Source organism: Aegilops tauschii, chromosome 5 (assembly GCF_002575655.3).
Source record: "Aegilops tauschii subsp. strangulata cultivar AL8/78 chromosome 5, Aet v6.0, whole genome shotgun sequence".
NCBI classification, from domain to species: domain Eukaryota; kingdom Viridiplantae; phylum Streptophyta; class Magnoliopsida; order Poales; family Poaceae; genus Aegilops; species Aegilops tauschii.
In genome coordinates, this window is record NC_053039.3 from 4,467,920 (window position 1) to 4,477,195 (window position 9,276).

The window sequence follows — 9,276 nt, forward strand, 5'->3', positions numbered from 1 at the left end:
GAGGTCATCGATAACGGGACATGAAGACTCCTTTTTTATTTTATTGAAATTTCATTTTACACAATTAATTTCATTATATTTACATTACAGAATACATCGAAATTAAAACTGAATTAAACTACAGGATAAACAGAGTAAAATCAACTAAAGTACCCCAAAAAAATGGAATTTCATCAAAATCTTTATTTTTTGTATATATATTATTTATTTCATTGTTTTGTATCTAGGAAAATTGTAAGGTAAAAAACATAAAAGATCCTGGATTCTCCATTTAATTCGGAAAAAAAGAGATTCTTGTTCGTAGAACATCGATAGAGAAAAAAAAAAGCCGACTATCGGATTTGAACCGATGACCCTCGCATTACAAATGCGATGCGCTAACCTCTGAGCTAAGTGGGCTTACATAACGGAAATAGTCTAACAAATAGAAATAGGTATAGTATAGGAAATCCGTAAAATCTCAGATATTAGTTATTAATCTTAGCTATTAACTAGTTCTAAATTTGAAGTTATACTTATAAAAATAAAAAAAATACTAAAACTTCTTAAAGATAAAGTTAGCTTGATATGGTTAACTATAGGATATTAAAAAATAAAATTATAGAATTTATTGGTATTTTCATTTGATCATTATAGACTTTATTATTTGTTAATAATTTGAGGATTAATATTTCACTAAGGGGAACATAGAGTCAGAGTAAATAAAATTGCTAATTCTGATTAGAAAAAAGAATAAATATCAAGCGTTATAGTATAATTTTGAATACTATAAAAAAGTAAGACGGGAGGTGGGGGAGATAAAAACTTTTGGATATATTGATTCGGATTGAATTGCAAATACATCAAGGATAGAATCAATTCAATTCTGAATTGCAATAAGCAAGCGAGGTCTCTCAAATAGAGTCGAACTGAACTGCTAGACTACGTTGAGTGATGAACTCAATGATTCAAAAAAAAACTAAGAGATGGATGAAATTACACAAGGAATCCTGGTCTCAAAGAAGAGGGAAATGGGGATATGGCGAAATCGGTAGACGCTACGGACTTGATTGTATTGAGCCTTGGTATGGAAACCTGCTAAGTGGTAACTTCCAAATTCAGAGAAACCCTGGAATTAAAAAAGGGCAATCCTGAGCCAAATCCGTGTTTTGAGAAAACAAGGGGTTCTCGAACTAGAATACAAAGGAAAAGGATAGGTGCAGAGACTCAATGGAAGCTGTTCTAACGAATCGAGTTAATTACGTTGTGTTGTTAGTGGAATTCCTTCTAATTCTAAATTAGAGAAAGAGGGGTTTTATACCTTATACATTTAATAAACACGTATAGATACTGACATAGCAAACGATTAATCACAGAACTCATATTATATTATAATTATAATATAGGTTCTTTATCTTTTTTAAAAATGAAATTAGAAATGATAATGATTATGAAAAAAAACTCATATCACATTTTTTTTCATTATTGTGAGTCCACTCCAATTGAATATTGAATAATCAAATTCTTCAATTCAAATTCAAAGTTTTCGAGATCTTTAAAAAAGTGGATTAATCAGACGAGGGCAAAGAGAGAGTCCCATTCTACATGTCAATACTGACAACAATGAAATTTCTAGTAAAAGGAAAATCCATCGACTTTATAAGTTGTGAGGGTTCAAGTCCCTCTATCCCCAAATCCTCTTTTATTCCCTAACTATACTATATTATTATTATTTATCCTCTTTTTTTCTTTTTATCAATGCAATGGGTTTAAGATTCATTAGCTTTCTCATTCTACTCTTTCACAAAGGAATGCGAAGAGAACTCAATGGATCTTATCCTATTCATTGAATAGATTTCTTTTTTATTAGAGTATCGGCAAGAAATCTTGGTTATTCACTCTATTTTTAAGTTTTATTTAAGTAAACCATGCACAATGCATAGGACTACCCCCCCATTTTCAAATTTTAAATTTGAAATACTTTAATTAATTTTTAGTCCTTTTAATTGACATAGATACAAATACTCTACTAGGATGATGCACAAGAAAAGGTCAGGATAGCTCAGTTGGTAGAGCAGAGAACTGAAAATCCTCGTGTCACCAGTTCAAATCTGGTTCCTGGCAGAGAAAAAAAAAGATCCACCGAATAGGTATTGATCCAAATACCTCGAGATGGATTGTGATACATATTCATTAATAATATTTATTCATCTAAGTGGATAAATCTATAATATAAATATAGAGGCACTTCTTTTTCTTTTTTAAAGAAGTTTTAAAATATATATTTTCTTTATGATAAAGAAGGGGGTGAGTTTCCCCTTTATTTTTTTGCGTTTCTTAATTTTGTATTCCGCTATTCCGACGAATATTTTTTTAGTCTTGCTTATCTTTATCTTATCTTACTTTCCTAGTTGTGCTAAGTAATGTGCGCGGTACAAAGTTCCTGGTAGAGAACTTCTTTGAGTCATCCTATTTTTCTGTTCATATGAAGGAAATTAATATGCGATTTTCAACATAGGGGAATCCAAATGAAACCCTTTTTTTGCTCAGTCTATCTGGAATGCTTTTGTATAATTAGGAATTAATTATAAATAGGTATTCCGTTTCATCTAGGAAAAGAACCTAAAAATATTCCTTGACTTGAATAAAATCTGGAGTTGTGTTGTATAAGTGAGCATGAATTTCTTATCATTCAATGAGCATCTTGTATTTCATAAAAATTGGGGGTTATATAATCCTTACGTAAGGGCCAGCCTATCCAACTTTCAGGCATTAGGATACGTTTAAGGCGCGGATGATTATCATAAGAGATTCCCACCATATCATAAGATTCGCGTTCTTGAAAATCGGCACTTCTCCAAATCCAGAAGACAGACGGAATTCTAGGATTATCCTTTTGGGCAAAGACTTTTATGCAGACTTCTTCTGGATTATCTATACTATATTGTATTCTCGTAAGATGATACACGCTAGCTAAAGATCCACCGGGTGCTACATCATAAGCACATTGGGAGCGTAAATAATTGTAACCATATACATATAAAATGACAGCAATGGAATCCCAATCCCCTGCTTTTATTTGTAAAGTCTCTATTCCTCGGTGATCAAAGCCCAAAGATCTATGAACCACCTCATGTTTGACTAGCCAATTAGATAACCAACCCTGCTGCATTGTCTTCATCTCTCCCTCTTTGTATAAATATTTCACATTTCGGATGCAAGTTTGAAAGATTGCCCTGCTTTTTATTTTTCTACACAAAAGAGCCCCTCTCCTAATTCACTAATTTGTAGGAAGGTACTGAACTTTTGGATTTGAAAAAAGTTTCAGAAGATATATCTAATGTAGATGGTGATTGATAGAGCAATTTTTGCTCATAAGTTCCTGTATGAGTACTGCGCCTAACATAAAGCTTGTGACTGGTAGTAAAACATCTATTTTTATTTTGAGATAGAGTTCGATCCTCAACTATTTCTCGCGATATCTTCTTACGAAGTTTTGTTAGGGCATCTATAACTGCCTTCGGTTTAGGTGGGCAGCCCGGCAAGTAGACATCCACAGGAATTAACTTATCAACTCCCCGAACAGTACTATAGGAATCCCTATTGAACATTCCCCCTGTAATAGTACAGGCTCCCATAGCAATGACGTATTTTGGTTCAGGCATTTGCGCGTATAATCTCACTAAAGAGGGAGCCATTTTCATTGTTACCGTACCGGCTGTTAAAATTAGGTCTGCTTGCCTAGGACTTGATCTTGGTACCAAGCCATAACGATCAAAGTCGAATCGTGAGCCTATTAATGAAGCAGATTCAATGAAACAACAACTGGTATCGTATAGAAGGGGCCATAAACTGGAGAGTCTTGACCAATTCGAAAGATCATTTGGTGTAGTTGAAATAACAGAATTGGAACTTGTTTGGTCAAGTAAGGGAAACTCAATCAAATTCATAACTGTCTCAATAGAATCTTTTCCTTCTTTTTTTGTCTAAATATTCAGTTAAGACCATTCCAAGGCTCCTTTTTGCCATGCATAAACTAAACCAACAACTAAGATAAGCACGAAATTCAAAGCTTCGATAAAAACGGATACACCCAATACATCGAAACTCATTGCCCAAGGGTATAGAAAGACGGTTTCCACATCAAAAACAACAAAAACGAGCGCAAACATATAATAGCGTATTCGGAATGGTACCCAAGCCCCTCCCATGGGTTCTATACCCGATTCATAACTAGAAAGCTTCTCTGGTCCTTCACTAACCGGGGCTAAAAGTCCTGAAATCGAAAATGTCAAAATAGGAATAAGGCTTGCTATTATTAGAAATGTCCAAAAAATATCATATTCGTGAAGCAGAAACATAATGTACTCCCATTAATGTGGAATAGGCGGAACTTAAATTAGTCAATTCAATTCAGCATTGTCAATTTATCCAGAACTTCTCTCTTTTCCTCGGTGAAACAAGAATCTTTTTTGTTCAAACAAAAGCACTTAGTTTAGCCTTTGTTTCCTCTGTGCTGCATCTTCTTGAAAGATTCATCCAATGGAATCCCAACTCCCTTTCTTTTGGATTTCCATTCTATTTAGATATGGTGTATGTAGATCTAATTCTTATATAAAGAAAACTTTCTCGTTTCACTTTGTCTCGCTTTCTCTAGAATCTCTAGAAGAAAGAATAGCTCTATCCTTTATTTAATATTTAATAATAAAATAATAAGAGACTATTCAATAAAAATGAGAATACTACTAAATTAGAACCTAATTAAGATAGTAGGACTAATCTATGCAGTATAATTAATGAGAAGTAATACTATAAAATAAAAATAAAGAACTCTATTTCAGAACTATGAGACAAAATATTCTGTTTTCTTATTTACTCTTTACTTTATTTTTTTCTATTTAAAGTTGATCAATTTACATAATGTATCTATAAACAAAGTAATAAATATACTTAAAACAAAGTAGGAATTCGCAAAGTGGATAAAATCATTGCAGTTATTATAGGGAAGTCTAGAGATATCCTATTTGAAGGAGGACGGGATTCAAATCAGGGAAAGGATCCTTTCTTCTATTGATTTGATAGAAATTCGTTTTTATTTTCCTGTCTGTATGATTTTGATTTTCGATGAATGAACCTTTGGTAATGCTTTTATCTCTATTCTATGTCGCAGGCGCCTATCCAGTCTATAAACAAATACTAATGAGAAAATGAAAACTATACTAAACTAAAGAAAACATAGGATAGAGATCCTAAAATCTAAAAAAGGGCATATTAGGGCTATACGGATTCGAACCGTAGACCTTCTCGGTAAAACAGATCAAACGGATTATTATCGAAATGATTTGAACTGTTTCAAAGACCCAACATGCATTTTTTTGCATTGGGCTCTTTCATAAACTGATTTAAAGATCAGTTAGTCCACCATAGTTTTTCTTTACGGAAAGATAATGAGATGGCTCCCTGTGCTCTGATTGATTTTTTGTATTATGATCTATCTAGGAGCAATACCAAAGTGTTTCAAAGGAGGATTACCTTGACTTAGGTCTGCCTCCGTTCTAAATTAAATCAACCTAAGTGAAATGGAGTCTCTATCGTTCCACTGCAAGAGTTAACTATGAGACTTCATACACCTTAAAGTTCATAGAACGAAAAGAAGTTTTTTGGAGGCCCTTATCCTCATTATGCCTAGCATTTAGTGGGCTGGATATTTACCTTATCAACTAGCAAATCCATAAGGGTTCTATTTGATTAGGCACCTGAATTGGCTCTTGAATTGGACTGAACCGACTGTTTGTCAGGCTACTGTTCTCCTATTCTCTCGAATCTATGAAGTAAGACATACAATAAGATCGATTATGTGCATTGCATAATAAGCTCCTTTGAAAAGCATTGGCGCACGTGTAAACGAGTTGCTCTACCGAACTGAGCTATAGCCCTTATCAGAGATATCTTAACATATAGATAATTTCTTGTCAAGATGAATATTTTCTAATGCTAGAGGATACCCCTTCGATCTGTATCTGTTTAGTATTTAGTTTAGTATTTAGTATATAACAGACCAATAACAAAGCGGTATTGCTTAGAAAAGGGATTCAATATATAATCGATCGAAGTAATGGGTCTTCCTTTGTGGTGATAAATTGCCTACTTAACTCAGTGGTTAGAGTATTGCTTTCATACGGCGTGAGTCATTGGTTCAAATCCAATAGTAGGTAAGTAGGTAGAAAAATTACTAGATAGCATTGGACTTACTTCGCTTCACTATCTAATAACTTTTTCTATCCCTCTTCCCTTTTTCTTTGTATCAACTATAAACCACTGGATTGTCTTCAATTGGATGGGGGAATCCAATTAACAGCCTCGATTCGTCTCCTAGCTCGTCTGAGAGCGAGCTTCGCTTCAACCAAATCTTTCGTACCCTCAGCTTTACTCAAGTTAGCTTCGGCTATTTCAAGTGCCTTTTGAGCTTCTTCCGGATCAATATCACTACCCAATTCCGCATCATTTCCTAAAATGATGATCTCATTATTAACTATTCTCGCAAAACCGCTCCACAGAACCGCTGTTAACCATTGGTCGTTGAGGAGGCGTATTCTCAAAGGACCCATATCTACTGCTGTGTTAATGGGGGCGTGGTTTGGTAATACGCCAATTTGGCCACTATTAGTGGATAAAATGATTTCTTTCACTTCACAATCCCAAATAATTCGCTTAGGAGTTAGTACATAAAGATTTAATTTCATTTCTTTGATTTGTTCTCCTCTTCTAAGGTTATAGCTTTCGTGCTAGCTTCATCGATGTTACCCACCAAATAAAAAGCCTGTTCAGGTAGGCCGTCTAATTCTCCGGAAAGGATTAGTTGAAATCCCCTAATAGTTTCCGCAAGAGCAACATACTTTCCTGGAGAACCAGTAAAAACTTCTGCCACAAAGAACGGTTGTGATAAGAAACGCTCAATTTTTCTTGCTCTTGCTACAGTTAAACGATCCTCTTCCGATAATTCATCCAAGCCAAGAATTGCGATAATGTCCTGAAGTTCTTTGTAACGTTGTAAAGTTTCCTTAACTCTTTGCGCAGTTTCATAATGTTCGTTGCCAACGATCCGAGGCTGTAACATAGTCGAGGTTGAATCTAAAGGATCTACTGCTGGATAAATACCCTTGGAAGCTAATCCTCTAGAAAGTACGGTAGTAGCATCCAAATGTGCAAATGTTGTGGCAGGGGCATGGTCGGTCAAATCGTCTGCAGGTACATAAACTGCTTGAATCGAAGTTATAGATCCCTTTTTAGTAGAAGCAATTCTTTCTTGCAAAGAACCCATTTCTGTACTAAGAGTAGGTTGATAACCCACTGCGGAGGGCATTCTCCCTAATAAAGCGGATACCTCTGATCCTGCTTGAACAAAACAAAAGATAATATCGATAAATTAAAGCACGTCTTGCTTATTAACATCTCGGAAATATTCCGCCATAGTTAGGGCAGTTAAACCAACTCTCATACGAGCTCCCGGTGGTTCATTCATTTGGCCATAGACTAGAGCTACCTTTGATTCCTCAATATTTTTTTCATTAATTACTCCGGATTCCTTCATTTCCATATAAAGATCATTTCCTTCACGAGTCCGTTCCCCTACTCCACCGAATACAGATACGCCCCCATGAGCTTTAGCAATGTTATTGATTAATTCCATGATCAGTACTGTTTTACCTACTCCAGCCCCCCCAAATAGTCCTATTTTTCCTCCACGTCGATAAGGAGCTAAAAGATCGACGACCTTAATACCTGTTTCAAAGATGGATAATTTCGTATCTAACTCGATAAAGGCAGGCGCAGATCTATGAATAGGGAACGTTGCACTACTATCTACAGGACCCAAATTGTCAACAGGTGTGACGCGCCCGATTTGACCGTAAACTAATGATGCACGCAAATGTGTACGATCAAGGTCAGGGACTCACGGGAAGATATCACAACACAACTCTACAACATAAATAAGTCATACAAGCATCATAATACAAGCCAGGGGCCTCGAGGACTCGAATACAAGTGCTCGATCACAGACGAGTCAACGGAAGCAACAATATCTGAGTACAGACATAAGTTAAACAAGTTTGCCTTAAGAAGGCTAGCACAAACTGGGATACAGATCGAACGAGGCGTAGGCCTCCTGCCTGGGATCCTCCTAACTACTCCTGATCGTCGTCAGCGGGCTGCATGTAGTAGTAGGCACCTCCAGCGTCGTAGGTGTCGTCGTCGACGGTGGCGTCTGGCTCCTGGACTCCAACATCTGGTTGTGACAACCAGATAGAAAGGAAAGGGGGAAAAGAGGGAGAGAAGCAACCGTGAGTACTCATCCAAAGTACTCGCAAGCAAGGAGCTATACTACATATGCATGGGTATATGTGTAAAGGGGCATATCAGTGGACTGAACTGCAGAATGCCAGAATAAAAGGGGGATAGCTAGTCCTGTCGAAGACTATGCTTCTGGTCATCTCCATCTTGCAGCATGTAGAAGAGAGTAGATTGAAGTCCTCCAAGTAGCATCGCATAGCATAATCCTACCCGGCGATCCCCTCCTCGTCGCCCTATTAGAGAGCGATCACCGGGTTGTATCTGGCACTTGGAAGGGTGTATTTTATTCAGTATCCAGTTCTAGTTGTCATAAGGTCAAGGTACAACTCCGGGTCGTCCTTTTACCGAGGGACACGGCTATTCGAATAGATAAACTTCCCTGCAGGGGTGCACCACATAACCCAACACGCTCGATCCCATTTGGCCGGACACACTTTTCTGGGTCAGGCCCGGCCTCGTAAGATCAACGCGTCGCAGCCCCACCTAAGCACAATAGAGAGGTCAGCACGCCGGTCTAACCCTATGCGCGCAGGGGTCTGGGCCCATCACCCTATGCACACCTGCACGTTGCGTACGCGGCCGGAAGCAGACCTAGCCTAGTGGCGTTCCAGTCCAATCCGGCGCGCGCCACTCAGTTGCTGACGTCACGAAGGCTTCGGCTGATACCACGACGCCGGGATACCCATAACTACTCCCGCGTAGATGGTTAGTGCGTATAGACCAAATGGCCAGACTCAGATCAAATACCAAGATCTCGTTAAGCGTGTTAAGTATCCGCGAACGCCGACCAGGGCCAGGCCCACCTCTCACCTAGGCGGTCTCAACCTGCCCTGTCGCTCCGCCACAAAGTAATAGTCGGGGGCCGTCAGGAACCCAGGCCCACCTCTACCGGGGTGGGGCCACCTGTCCTTTCAGCTCCCTCATCAGAATCACTTGCGGGTACTC

The 9,276-nt window shown here is 37.7% G+C and overlaps 1 non-coding gene across 1 annotated transcript; it reads right to left on the reverse strand.

Annotated features, from left to right (window-relative positions):
• Nucleotides 1-326: 326 nt before the first annotated feature.
• On the reverse strand, nucleotides 327-399 carry TRNAT-UGU (transfer RNA threonine (anticodon UGU)). The gene has a single exon. It is a non-coding gene; the product is annotated as a tRNA-Thr (tRNA).
• Nucleotides 400-9,276: the final 8,877 nt, after the last annotated feature.